This window comes from Pezoporus occidentalis, unplaced genomic scaffold (assembly GCF_034315485.1).
Source record: "Pezoporus occidentalis ecotype Australia unplaced genomic scaffold, CSIRO_AGI_Poc_V1 ctg16, whole genome shotgun sequence".
NCBI classification, from domain to species: Eukaryota; Metazoa; Chordata; class Aves; order Psittaciformes; family Psittacidae; genus Pezoporus; species Pezoporus occidentalis.
In genome coordinates this window covers 1916446-1929817 of record NW_026913425.1, presented here as the reverse complement: position 1 = coordinate 1929817, position 13372 = coordinate 1916446, and positions in this window count along the sequence as shown.

The window sequence follows — 13372 nt, the reverse complement described above, 5'->3', positions numbered from 1 at the left end:
AAATACATATTACAGTACCATGAAGATCACCTTTAATTTTTACCTGATATGCTTTATCTTTACCTATTTGCTCTCAAGCAATGTCTAAGATCAGGAATTCAAAAGCTTTTCTTTGGTGGGGTACAACCCATTGGTGTCAGTGGCAGGAATACCCAATAATGCCAACTGTAGTGGTAGGTTGGATGTGAGTAAAAAAATGCATTGGGGCAACTCTTGTCTGTAGGCTGGGCATATACCTCCAAACATAAAGCATGGTTTGAAGGTCCTTTCTTCTTACCTCTGAGGGTCTCCTTAGACCTTAGAATGGGGATGAATTTCCCATGTCAGAGTAAGCAGAAGCCACTTCATTCCTTCCCGAAAGAACCAATTCTGAGTCTCTCGCCATTAAAGAGCTTTTTTTACAATGAATGTGAAGCACAGTGTACTTTTCACGGCACTTTGCAGAGCATGAAACAAGTGCATTTGAACATGCTGATTAGCTTCAGAACAACTCAAAAGGCATTAACAGACTGGTTGTGTTACATTATAAATCCTAGCAATAGCAGGTATATGCTTTCACAGAAATGTCCTGCTCAAGTGAGTTGAACATGTAATAAACCTGAGAAAAATGTAACATATCATCTACTGATTATGTTACCAGATGTAAGAAATACAGCTAGCACAGGCCTCCACCTGCTGCAGGGGCTTTTATCAAGTCCAAGTAGTGCCATGATCTTGTCAGGTAGAGATGATGTGATCAGGGCTAAACAGCATAATTGCTAGAGATACTTTTCCTGATTACTGACACTTGAGGACCTGCGTGAACACTGCACAAGTAACTGTCAGGAGACCTGCAGAAAATCACTCTTAGATAAAACGTCTGGCAAATGTTTGTACTTTGACATTTACATTTCTGGTACCTTCAGGGTAAAAAACAACATTCTACCCAGCACTCTTCAGGCCTTTATGTATCGGAGCATCAGGAGGTTTTACAGGAAGAGAGGGAAGCATAACCCACTGATCCCCTTTTCAGGTCTCCCTAAAGGCATTGCTGTAGTTCTATACTCAGTTTCAGGCTGATTTAGAGAGGTCGTAATGCTGAGTGCTGGCAGGGACAAGTAGAAGTGATACCTTCTTAATTTGACTTCAGACACAGAAGTGTACTTCCAGCACACTGCAGAGTTTTTCCATAAGTCTGCTGACAGATGTGCTAGGTTTCTTGACATATACCCCTTGAGCAAGGAGCCTTCCACAAATTCTCCCTCACCTTCACAACATCTGTGTATCAGCAGCATATAGTAATGCATTAGCAGCAGGAAGGAGCAGTGTGGTCTTGGCACACTCCTGTTACCAACTGGCATATAACTGAAAACTTACTCATTCTGAGAGCTCTGTTCTCAAATTCACATTCTGCTTTGTGAGGTCTGTGTTTTATAAAAAGTTCAAAGTCAGTGTTATGGCTCCCCCAAAATTATAGAAAAACTGTTGCCTCTCACAACACATCTTAACAATGTTTAGCACTGTTCCTTCACAGTGCTGTAACCAGAGAAGTAGGAGATGATTTCTCATTTTTACCATGCAGTATTGTGGTAAAATCATGACTTCTTCCAAAGAGCAGATAGACAGGAAGAGATGATTCAAACTCGGTATGGAAACTGAAGATAATCAAAGCTCCAGCTTCAGACAGAGTAGGGAGAAGAAAGGAGCTCAGACCCTTCCTGCACTGTGGCTGTGTAGCCAGTCTCATGGTCTAGGTGGAAGGCGTAGTCAGCCATGGACTGCTAAATATAACCTAGGCCTGCATGGCTGCATCCTGTGGTGTATTCTGGTCACTATTTTTAGCACTCCTAAACCACGTTTTAACCTTCAGCTCAACAGAGAGAACGTAAACCTGAATTATATCTGCACCCTGAGAAATGCTAGGTGTTCCAGGCTTCAGGGGTAGTGAACTTCCTGGATGAGTTTAGATGCCATCAACTGTCTACACAACATCCTTTCCTTAAATATTAAGGCCCTAGTGGACAGTGTTAGTATGGGCTGCAAAGTGTGTGGAGAGAATCCTCCTTGGAAATACTAGCCAGAGCCTCTTTGAAAAACAACTTAAAAATGGGGAGTGAATATGCGATCCAGTGATTGCCCTGAATTATCAAACTCTCCAAAGCTCAATGGCAACAACTGAAGCAGAAACAAATTTGACACAGCCCGCAAGGTTTCTGTAAGCTCTGCCTGCCCTCATCCCAGGCCTTAACAGTTCCTAAATAGAGCAGGCGCAGGGTTTGAGGAAAAGCTGTGATTTTCTCTGAGAAATCAACTATTGTGTGGGAGCCCTAAAAATGGTGCCACAGTATGTACATACTACAGTTTTGTTTGTGCAGACATATTTGCCCACAGAAAGAGTAAAAGCTAAGTCCCCACTGTACATGTAAATAGGACTAATATTCTGAGTTTCCCTCTGTTCTGATCTTTCTCCCATTAATAACTAGGGTAATCTCCCAGACTCAAAATGTCATGACTAAAGTTAGGAAGACATTACATGCTTAAGAAAATGCATCCAATTTTTAGTGTATATACTTTGTGTGTAAAGTAAAATATTTGAAAGCTAATTTTTTCTTGCTCTGTTTACCAGAATTAGGAAGCAGTTTGGAGTTTGTTTTTTGCTTTGGTTTTGGTTTTTTTTTGGGGGGGGGATGTTACTTTTCTTGGGGTAAGATTTTAATAGCAAAAGTGGTATCTTTTGTGGACTACTTCCCATTTTCATAGTAGGATTTAGGGATTTAGTTTTTTTTATTCTATTATTCTTATTTTTCATTGACTATATTTGTGTCCTACCATATATCAAAACTGAGTTCTCTATTCCCAGGGCAGACTGAATAGGGAGGAAATTCATTGTAAGCACTTAAGTGAGAGGAAGGTTCCCACTTCACTGGAAGCTTGTTCTTGTCAAGAGGGATGCTTGGTCTCCAGACCAAACTGTACAAATGCAGTGGATTCTATGTCAAAATTTGGTATTTATTTCATTTGTTTCATTGATAGACTAATTAACAGTACTAGTCTATTACCACTGATATTCTTTGCTGAAAATATTTCCTAAAGCATACATTTCCAAGTTATATTCCATGTTGTATTTGTTTGATTGGCAGTTTCATACTAGGACAGTTAGATCTAAAGTATTTTACAGCAGTGTTTTGGGAGATGAAGTTGAAAAATCCATATTCTAGATTTACTTACTGCCAAAATTTCAGTGCTATTTATATTAATCACTGCTAGTTTGAAAGAAAAACTTAGTAGGGATTTAGGAAACTCTCAATTTATTCAAACATTTCATATTTAAAATGAAACATTTTTATGTTCCAGATTGGAAGTAATGGTCAACACTTAAGAAAGTAAAGTCAGATTCCTAAATATGTACAAAGGATCCATAAAGACCACTTACAAATCTGAAACCAGATTAATTTTACAATTGGAGGCAGCTAGCTGTGAAAATAATAGATCTTGTTGCACATCTGGCCAGTATAAATTGTGGAAAAGATTAAGGGCAAGTGCCAGATGACTTCCTAGCTAAGGAAATCATGTTGGGCTCTGGAAAACCACCCAAACTGTCAAATGTACTAAGTAAACAAGTTTTTCTTCTAGGCAAAAATGAGTAACAGTCTCAAAAGAATAAGCAACAATAATAATAATGGATTTTGATAATAAAGTAAGCAACATTCTAATGTATAAATACAATTTTCTGCAGCTGATTTATAGTTCGGCACTTTTGATGTCAACAGCACTGACCAAATTTGCACCTTCTCAATGTTACTTCCTTTTCCAAGCAGCTTTCTCTAAATAACGTGGGGGGGTTTGTGCTCCAAATTATCTTTGCATATGTGACATTTCTTCTTTCTAGGCTATTTATGGCAAGAACATAATAAACTTGAAATGTTTTAGCAAACTTGTCTTCATTTATTAAGTGTAAAGAGATTATGCTTCTCTAGTGATAGCTTTTCTCTTTTATAACTGATGAGTATGATACAGGATGCACTGATTCCCAGACCTTAGAGATATGGGAAGAATATTTAAATTGAAAAATATAATCACACACATTAATAGAAAAGCTGCTTATATGAATTACTGTCCTAGCTTAGACTTTGCCAGCATAAACAATTGAAGAAGTATATCAAAATCAGGGACATGTACTGAAAGAATGATCCACTTTTCATACCAGACTGAAATGTTGTGGCAGTGTCATCCAAAGCTTTCAGTAGTGCAACAGTCCATCTTGCACTGCTTATAGTCATGCAAAATTGCACTCATGCAAGATGAAGTTTTCTATGAATTTTGTTGAGGTTGTGATCCATCATTTTTTATTTTGTTTTTCTTGTTCTTATGGTTGTGGCTATTTTATTTTCGTTTTGGGTTTGGGTTTTTTTTGGTTGGTTGGTTTGGTTTTGGTTTAGTTTGTTTTGTTTTTTTTTTTTTTTGTCATTTGTGGAATTTCCAACCAAAACAATTCAGTCATTTCAGAGGAAACCAAAACAATTCAACTATTCTGGGGAAGTACACTATCTGTAATCACTATAAAATCAGTATGAAATTCTCTTAGCCATTCAGTACAAAGCAGAAACCATTCCCATGCTTTTATACTTTAGAACCGGAACCCAAATTTGGTGTGAGGATCACCTTGCTGTCAGAGATGATTTTACCATCCTCAGAAGAATCATGCCTAATTTGATCATAGGCCTATCTTAGTTTACATAGGACCAGTAAAAACATCCTTCTAGATTAATCTTACATTAACAGATAAATCACCCAAATTTTGTCTGAGATGAGCCTGATATTCACCCACACGTAAGAAAGTCACAAAGCCTGAGAGAGGCTTTTAATGACACTGCTTTTCAAAATGCTGGATATTGTTTTGTGTTGGTTTACCTGTTCTTTCATTGCCTTTACTGCTGAATCCATGCAGCAAAGGGCATGAAGATCCAAACTGGTGGGAAGTGAAAGTCACTGCACCACAGGAAGACTGGAGATTAGACATCAGAGACAGGATGAAGAAGAGCTTAAGGTGGATCAGAGCAAGAACATGGAAGTGTGTCAGACACCCTTGGGCATAACCTGCCCTGGCAACTGCAGGTGATCCCAAAATCTCACACTTGCTGTTCATGCTTTTATCAAACAGCCAAGGTTAAAACCTTATGACTGGGTTGAGACCCAACAGCCGTGGTGAATCCCTTCTGTAAGGAGTGCATTTCTTCCCCACCAGAGGTTATCCACAGAAGAAGCACAAGCTTGCGCCTGTGGTGGGTTGGCCGCAGTTCGCAGTGACTCCCCCAGAGGGCCACACTGACTCCCACAAAAGGCCTTCTCCCTCCCTGCAGTGGGGCAGGGTGGAAACAGCAACGTCGTGGGTCAGTATGCAGGCAGGGACATTGCTTGCCAATTGCTGTCACGGGCAAAATAGACCCGACTTGAGGTAATTTAACTTAGTTGCCAGTTAATATAAATTGGTTAATTACTGATTCGGGAACTGGGAAACAAAAGGAGAGGACTGAAGCAAATATTAACACACCTTTCCTCCTCCTCTTACCTCAGTCTCCCCGCTTTCTTCATCATTCTCCCTCTGTCCGTCCGGTATTTGCTGCTGTGCCTTTGCCCAGAGGTGCAGCAGCGCGAAACATAGGGTCAGCATCACCTTGCTGTGTGTGCGTGTGCTGTGAAGCTGGCTGCAAGGATCTGGAACTGCCCGTGTCTGTTGCAGGGCAACCGTTACCAGGCTCCACGCGGCCCAGCAGCTGCCGCCGCCGGCAGCCCGCGCACATGGTGCTGGGAGATGTGGCGATTCAGGGGGGGCAGGACTGTGCCACGGGGCCTGGCAAGGGCATGCTGCCTCAGCAAGAAGCTGCTGGAAACAGGTTGAGAAGGGAAGAAGTTTGGGCCAGGCAGATTGGGTTGGTTTTCCACAGCACAGGCTATAATGAACAGCAATGAGCAGAACACCCCAAATGTAAGAAATACCTGAGTTGAGGCTTTCCTGGTAACGTTAGCTTGCCTCTGGCAGTATGTGTATGCTTTATGGTGGTCTTTAAGGGTATGTCAAACAGCCAGCCTTTTCCAACAGCCCCAACCAATGAACCATGAAACACTGAGGGGATTACTGGGTAAAAAGAACAGAAATTGCCATGCAGCAATTAAAATACAAACACATTTTGCTTTGTGTTCCTTTACTGCTTTGTGTCACTTAATAAAAATCTACATTTTGCTTTAACACTGTGCTTTACTACAGGAAAGTTTTTCAAAACCAGTATAAAGACACCCAGAAACAAAATAATTGCAAAATTGAAAATTCAGTCAGAATGTCATGGAGAAATGTAAGGCTAGTCTTTCTTTTTTATTCATTTCTCAAAGACAAGCTTTAATCTCAATCAAAACTGTTAAAAAGAAATAGAATGGGAAAAATCCACTGGAAATTTTAAACAAGCCTCACCAAGTGCTTTGAAAAATGGGGCTGTTGCACCTTCAGCCAAGCTCATTTGGTCAGTGTGCCTTTAGCAGCTCAAACACCTGTTCCCCCTGAACAAAGATAAAATCTATTTCACCAGCAGAGCTGTTGCAATAAGAAAATAATTCATTTGCAAAACAATCCTGAATTTCAACAATGGATGTCACAGAAAACACCAGGCAAAAAATTAATCATTCTATCTTCACCGTAAGGACTGGGGTTCATGAGGCATGTCAGTCCTGAGGCTTGGGAATATAAAAAAAAAAATAAAAAAGATACCCTCTCAACGAGCACTTGACATGTAACCTGTAATATGAGTCTTTTTAATGCTATAATAATACATCTGATTGTGTACAGTTACCAGGAAACCTTGGTTCTGACCAAAATTATTTAGCCAATCTAGTGATTTTTAATCCCTTTTAATATTGTAGGTGTACAACACAAAAAATTCTGAGGTAAACTCATGAGATGCTGAGGTGAGTAAGCTGTCTTTGCCACCCATTTAAAATGAACAATTATTTCCAATAATGCAGCAGTTTAAAAAGCACAGCCACACTTTCTTCTTTCAAAAAGAATGTTTTCAAGTTTTCAAAAACATTTATAGTAATTTTGATATGTTACATTTTTTCTGTCATTGCAGGGCATTTAACGTGATAATTAGAACTGCTGGCAAATATAGGGGAATTTTATAAGGATATGAAATCACTCTAACACAGCTCTAGGTCCTGATGGATTTAGTAATGACTTGTAAAATGAGATTCCAGACAAATCAAACTATTAAATGCTTGATCCAGTAAAAAAAAGAATTTATATTGTCAATGACATAAAAGCTAAAGAAGTCTTGGAAAGGATAATATGTACACATCTCTCAATATCATGTCATTACAATTTGTTGAATGAAAAATTTACCCAAAGCACACCCAATGCGATTTCTCAGTTCAGCTGTTACAGTAGAATTTAGGGAGATAACAATAATAAGTTCTCTTATCCCTGCAACATTTTATTCTGACTCCAGGAGGGTCAAAGCCATAATTATTTTCCACAGGGAAATTATCCTGCTATTAAGCCACCATTATATTTTATGTAGCACAGTTAATGCAAACATGCTATAGTGCTGCATAATTAAAGCATAATTCATTAAATTAATACAAATTTCCAGTAAGATACATAATGTCAATCTTTTAACTTTTCTAACATACAGAAAACTGAGGTCTGAAAGTTTATTGGTGACCAGAAGGTTGGTAGGAATGGCGAGGGTCTACCCTTCACTGACTGTGTGCTTGAGGCTGGTACCATGGAATGATTCCAGGAGGAACTCAGGCTGTCCCGCTGTGGTCCTGCACCTCTGTCCCCTGTCTCCCTGCAGGTATGAGGAAATAAGATGCATACATAGTCTGCTGTAATGGACTTTGTCATTCATAATAACATAAACTGCTGAAGGCTTATAGAAATATGAATGCATGTCTGTAAAAAGAAATAATAAACCAAAACAAAATACTTTTGATGCAAAATAAGTGTTTTATCTACATAATAATTGCTTTGTTTGTGTTAATGATTTCTGAGTGTTAAATAATAATGCTAACACTGTTTTTTAAATGAATTTATTTCTTATTGCAATAGTTCACTGTGAGTGAAAAATAATTTTTTTCTGTGACTGTCCTGGTTTTGTTTATTTTAACAGTCATAGTATCTATCTGGATCTGTAGACTGGTAAATACATTAAAATAGATGTAATTACCATTTGTCTAACTTGAAATAATTATTTAATTTTTATTTGCCAAACTGTTCTGACTGTGTAAATGAGCAAATGTAATATTTAAAACCCATAAATATAATCAAGAGATCTGAATGTGCACTAAGTTTTAGTTTGTCTTTCTTTTTGTTTTATGGCTACTATGTACATTTATATATTAACATATATTTTGGGGCAACATTCAGTTCTGAATACTGTAAATATATGTATTAGACCAGTGATTTTTAAGTATGCAATGCCATAGCACATGAATAAATAATATGACTTGAAAACACAAGTCTTGGACAAACTAAGACTTACTTTGCCACAGAACCCGAGTCCACAGAGAAAGCTTTAAAAAGAAATAAAATTAAAATTGAAAGGTTACAGTGCCTAAGTCTGGGAGAAGTCTGGAAGGCAGTCAGCCATCTGAAAACAAGCATGCCTTTCTTTGGCTGGCTGTCAGGTCTCAAGGCCTCAGAGAACTAAATAGCTACATCTAAGCTGAGTGTTAGGCAAAGGGTCTCAGTTCTCCGACTATCTGGTCTGTGAACTTGGATGATTGCACTTCAGCCTTTTTTAGTACCAGGTGCTCAGGATTCCTTCCAGCAGAAACCATGACAGGTTTCTGGAGCGTGAAGAAACAAGGGTGTACACAGTGATCTAACCCCAACATACAGCTGGAACAGATCCAGGGCACATACCTGGACCTGGGAACTGGGAACTGCTCTCAGCTGCTGCAGAAGCCTTAATACCACAATTGCACCTGAGGACCACCATGGCTCTATTTCCATGAAATATGTTAGACACATCAAAGAGATGCTAGCATGGTCACTGGAAAGAGTGGACAGTTCAAATTTCTTGAAATATTAAGTTCTTTAGGAAAAGGTACAAACCAGAATCATAAGTATGCTGCATATAATATGTACAATGACATTAATGTATGCATATATGCCATAAATCCCTATAAAGTTTGCAAACTTTCTTTTATTTTTTGCTGGGTTCTGCATATGTCTCAGTGTTGTAAAGATGGGAGTGAGAGCCAGTTCTGATACCCTAGAAAAGGAGCTGGAGGATTAGGTGGGGCTGTCCTCATAAACTGAAAGGAGATTTGAAGGTTAGCTGCTATGCTGTATCTATGGAAGCTAGATCTCTTCAGGACATCTTAGTACAAATTTGCAGAGACAGTGTCTGTAGCCAGACCATGTTTCAGGATTGGGTCTCCCGTATCTGCCTTACTTATGTTTAAAACAGTCTATTTTGGTATTGTTTCCATGGTAGGAAGCCAAATGAATGTCATATTCTGTGTATATAACAGAAATCTTATATACACATATGCATTACTTCAGGGAATTTCAATACATTATGGTTAGAAATCATCTGGTTTTGCATTTGTACCAAGAAAGTAACTGTGGATATAGCACAGGAAAAGGAAACACAGCAAGGGAAAGGAGACAGAAAAAGGAAGAAGAAAGGAAAAATTAAAAATAAGAAGAATCTTCTGAAATTCCCATATGTATTGACCATTTCCTTGTTGTTGCCTTTTTGGGTTCTTCTGGTCATCAGGTTATCACTCCATGTAGACTGTCCACAGCCCAGTGGGACTATGAGTCCTCTTATTTTCAAAGACTCAGGTGTTTCAAGTATCAACTTTTTTCAAAGTAGATGTCACGGCACTTACTTCCTGGCAATATTTACTTTTAATCTATTACTTCTTGTGGCTAATCAAACTCAGGCAAAATTATGGTAACCACAAAGTTAACTTTTTTATATGACCTGGAAAAGAAAGAACAGGATATCTTGATACCTGTGTCTGCTTGTGTCATGGAAGGGCTGAGAGTCAAAATCAAGGTATAAAAGCTGAACGTCGCAGAATCAGTCCTATGCCATGCAGCTTCTCATTTCAGCAGACTGCTTTGCAAGAACACAAGCAATTCCTGTTATCACTTCACAACCTCAGGGCACCCTAGAGGCAGATCCAAGTGGTAACAGACAGTGCGTAACACTTTAAATCACAGCCTAACCCCCAAAGCAGCCCTTAGCTAAAGGCAGGGAGCTACAGTGGTATCAAAGCAGTACTTTTAACACTACTAATTTTAACACTACTAAAGACTGAGAGAAAACAAAAAGTGAAGGCTCACAGTTGTCATGTTATTTCATACTGCAAATTGCATAGCAACATCTCGGTTTTAAAGTGCGATCCTAGCATAGGAATCTTGGCACCTGGTACTTATGGCAAACTCCTCCTCAAGTGAAGGGCAATTGCACATCCAACCTAGTTAAAATGAACAGCAGTGAATCCAGAGAAAGAGGTTTACCTAATTTTTGGCAGTGTTTGTTTTTTACACAAGTAGGATTTTTCTAGGGCATGCAGATCAGGAAACATTTATTTCCAAAACAGCATTTCTAACCAGTGGCAGCACCTTCCCTCTACTTTGCATGGAGCAAGTACAAAGGAAGAGAGAAAATGAAATTTTACTACTTTCAGTAAGTTGCCATTCATATTTTGAAAAACATACAGTGCTAAATTGTCTGTCTCTTCCAAATACGTCCTACAGTTGCATCCACAGAAACACAGAATTATCACCCAAATCTTGCCAGTTTCTACTTTCTTTCTTGCAGTAACAACAGTTTTCCAGGCAAGGGCTTCTGAGTCAAACTTATTTACATCCAAACACAAGTCAGACACTCCGCTCAATATTATTATTTTAGAAATGGCCTGAGATTCATAGAATTTTATGTTATTTTTCTTCAACTCGAGCAGATGTAACCAGTAAAAATGTTTTGACAAACACTTTAAGTTTGAAGTTTTTTGTAATGTATGAACATGACTGGCTTGCTAAAAGGCATTATGGCTAACTCAGTGCTTAGTACAGTGGTAAGATTTTATTTTTGTCTCTAAACCTCTAGAAGATCTGAGGGTTTTTTTCTGGTACTTTGATTTTAAACCATTTAGAGAAAAAGTGCTGTGCATGAAAGAGATGATGTAGAAGGGCAGAAGAGTGGGCTGCTTTGACCTTTGGTCAAAAATCTTTGTTTTAAGCTGAAAAAAAGCATCCTCTTCACATAATTTCATAGTGTGGGGTTTTTTTTGTTTGGTTGTGAGGGTTGGGGGTTTGTTTGGGTTTTGTTGTTTTTTTGGGTTTTGTGTGGTTTTGTTTTTTTCTGTTTTTTTTTGGGGGGGTTTGTTGTTGTTGGGGTTTTTTGTTTTTTTTTTTAATTTCTGTTACTGTAATTCATTTCACCAGCTTTACTGGCATAAATGGTGTTTTTATTGTACTGTGATGTATCATCTGTACAATGCAATACAGCTACCAGAAGCTTAAAGGCAGACGAGATTGCTGGGACAAGTGAAATAATAAAAAGATTCTAGCTATTCAAATCTACAGGCCATTGTAGTGCGCATGTCTTCCTAGCTCACTTTATATTTAGGAAAGAGTTTTAGCTGTAATACGTCATTTGTGTGTTTGACAGCACCAGTGAGAAAGCATGATAACTGGAAGAGGGCAGAGTTGTTCTCTTCTGCAATATATTTCAAAATCTGCTACATTAATCCCACATGCTTCTTTAGACAGAAAATTAATATCCTTCCATTTCATGACTGATGACTATACTAGGTGTTTACATTTGTTATTATGCAAAGGAGCAAAATACTTGTAGTCCTGTACTTTAGTAACCTCTGTGCCAAAAAGAAGTGAAGGACCATATGAGGATGAAGCAGTCAAGGTTACAAGTTCGGACTGTGTAGTGCACAGAGTTTAATTTGATTCACAGCAGGCTCAGCAGAAACATAGTACTTGGTGTACCTACAGCAGGGAAGTAAACTCTTCTTCCATAAGGAGCACTTAAACTGTCAAAACTATGAAACAACAGTTAAAATCTTGGGTTACTCTGTCTCTTCAAAAAGAAGAATGCAAACGATTTACAAAAAACACTTTCCAGAAATGACAGTCACTAGAATACTTACTGACTTGTGGGACATAACTAATTGTTCATAGTTAACTCCAAAGAACTGTCACAAATGTGGAACGTTTTGGCTCCTCTCATAATTTGACACACCAACGTGGATCAAGATGATTCAATGCCATCTTAAAAAGTGCTAAATTTTACTCTCTGTGAGGCTGTGTAGAACTGCAGAGGTTACCCACCTTAAGCACTTTCCTGTTCTGCCTGATATGGAAAGATGTATGCGGTTCTGTCTTTTCCAGATGCATTATGTCTCCATGCAGTGTTTTGTTTCTTCTGAAGTCAAAGCCCAGCTAGGCAAAATGGCATCTTTGCTGGGGAAAATGAAGTATCACCACCAGATACACATCTATAATATGTGTATACTGCTGTAATCAGAAATTGTGCCAGAAGCATTGAGATGGTGTTTATCTTGAAATATTCACGTACATTTTCCTATTGAATCACGAAATGTAGAAATGCTGGTAGACTGCAGTTTTTAGCGGAAGTGTAACACTGTGAAATGTAGTTCCTATACTGCCTATTTGAATTCTTAAATGAAGTTAAATAATTATTCAAATTCTTTGCCTTATGCATGGCAGGCTGAATTATACCTGCAGTGGGTAGAAGTTACTGTTCAAGCTTACAAGTTCTCAATGTTCCATAGCGTGCAAGAACAGTCTTAGTTTTTTGCAAGGTAAAGTGTGATACAGCAATTTGTTTTTTTATCAATAAGGTGGCTGAGTAGGTAATAGGCAGCTTTTGCATAGCAAGTTTTAAGCACATGCTACAGATTGCAGGGCTTGGCACTGAGCTGAGTAGGAGGTAAAAAGCATCTTGCTTTTGGATTTGGTGTTTCTAGTCAAGTCCTGGTTCCTCCGCCTCTATCAAATGAACCTGACTGGAGTTTAAAAACTGGCTTATCTCTCCTGGAGAGCTGAATTTGGTAGATGTTTTCTCAGGTTTCTTAATGGGCAGATAGGCTCAGCCTTCTATAGAGCACAGTTGTTAACGCTTTCTTTCCAAATGCAACAGCAGTATTTCTCTCTCCCAGTTCTTTGATAAAACAGCTGGAAGGATAAAGCATTCATTCAGGAACCAAGAAAGCAAGATTACAACCTCAATTAGATACAAGAGAAATGTCCCATCAATTTCTCTTTCTGCCTGCTGTCAGTGGGGCACACTTCACCTCCAAGGCTTAAGCTGTGCTGTTAACCAGCAAGCAGTTCAAGACT